The sequence below is a fragment of the Lucilia cuprina genome, chromosome 3, assembly GCF_022045245.1.
Source record: "Lucilia cuprina isolate Lc7/37 chromosome 3, ASM2204524v1, whole genome shotgun sequence".
In the NCBI taxonomy this organism is placed as follows: domain Eukaryota; kingdom Metazoa; phylum Arthropoda; class Insecta; order Diptera; family Calliphoridae; genus Lucilia; species Lucilia cuprina.
Window position 1 is genome coordinate 46,391,264 of NC_060951.1, and position 1,876 is coordinate 46,393,139.

At 28.8% G+C, this 1,876-nt stretch overlaps 1 protein-coding gene across 1 annotated transcript in view; it reads right to left on the reverse strand.

Moving 5' to 3' along the window:
- The window catches only part of LOC111679282 (protein sprint), a 290,124-nt gene that overhangs the window by 231,772 nt on the left and 56,476 nt on the right, over positions 1–1,876 (reverse strand). The window lies entirely within an intron of this gene.

Below are 1,876 nucleotides of genomic sequence, written 5' to 3' on the forward strand. Positions count from 1 at the left end.
CTAGAACTGAACTAGAACTGAACTAGAACTGAACTAGAACTGAACTAGAACTGAACTAGAACTGAACTAGAACTGAACTAGAACTGAACTAGAACTGAACATGAACTAAACTTGAATAAGGTTTGATAAACCTTTAATCTTTTTCTCAAACATTATAATGAAGATTTTATTTATTTACTTTACTGAGCTTCAAAAGCATACTTATTAAGCTCATAAAAATGAATAAGTATTTAAACTACATACATTCGTTTGTACGCAAGTAAATAAATATATTGAAAAATGTTATCGCCTTCATAAATATTAATTGATTTATTGAACTATAAGCTGCGGTGGTATGCAATCAATAAAACTGCTGCATATTTCTGCAGCTATGGCTGCTGTTATTTCGTAGACAACAAGTTGTACGTTGTCGTTGGTTTTTCGAATTTTATCGTTTTTTTATTTATTTACATGCAACACAGCAATTTACACATACTTGTGGTCGATAATAGACATCAGCGTCATCAGTATCATCGCGACAATGATGATGGCATGATGCCACGTTCATATCTTAATAACCCCTTCTCTTGGAATTTATATGGAGATGATGGTTGGTTTAAAATATTTTAACTCAGTATTGCTTTAATAAAGATACATATGTATATTATAAAGTTTGAGTCGGAGTATGTCTACAGGTTTCTGTTGGCATGTTTTATTTAATTCTGTGAAAAAAGGAAATGAAAAAATTTTAAAAATTTTGTTAAATTTTTATGGTTATTTAGTCAATATTCTCAGACACGCAGTTTTTATGTTGACAATTGTCAGTTTATTATTTTTTATTTATTCATAGTTTGTGCATGCTTTTAAGTGGACACTACTGCAAATCATAGTCATCGTCATCATCATATTTATCGGTTACTGACAGATACTCACGCACATTCTAGTTATAGATCAGTATGGGCCAATTCGAATATGTCCATCAAAGCGTAGATTTTAGTCGACATGCGAACGTAATAAATTGCTTATCGTCTATTGATCTGTTTCTGTCTCTACAACCAAAATATTTTTTTTAAATGTTTATGCCCATCACTGTTTTTAGTCTCTTCATTTATCTGTGTAACCATAAGAATAAGTATATTTAATGCATTTCCTATAATCATTAAATAAATATTAATCGTAGTAAATTTTTTTATTGGTAGATATAAATTTACCTGCACTGACAAAAAAATTATTACCGAGAACGTAAAAAAGTATTTTAGAAAATTGAAAACCATTTCAAATTAAAATACATTTTTAAAAAACAAATTTTTTATTTTTGAAAAATCGCTAAAATTTCTTTTTGTAGGTTAACTTGTTTTTTTAATTTATGCAGAAATAATAGCTTCATTAAAGTAATTTGTAGTTTAGTAAATTACTTACTTAATGTGCACACAAAATATTTATTGCTTGATTTGGAAAATTGAGTGGGTGGAGCAATAATTATAAATTTCGAATAGATTTAACTTTGAAATCTGTCAAATATTTAGAGAGAGAATTTTAAGATTTCTTTAAACTTGATAAGATTTTATCAGGGTAACTTCTCTTTGTATTGCATGTACTTCATGATCGGTATCAATAAAAGATCAAATAGATGATCCAGAATTGGCTTCTGTGTAATACACATAGCACAATAATCGAGCCTTAGACTTGAATTTGCATCAGGATTTGCGAACAGTTGAACATATTTGATACAATTCAATCCTAAAATTGTAATCTAGTCTACATATATTCTAGTGCATATGATATAGTATAGTCTACAGTCTAGTCTATAGTCTAGTCTATAGTCTGGTCTATAGTCTAGTCTATAGTCTAGTCTATAGTCTAGTCTATAGTCTAGTCTATAGTCTAGTCTATAGTC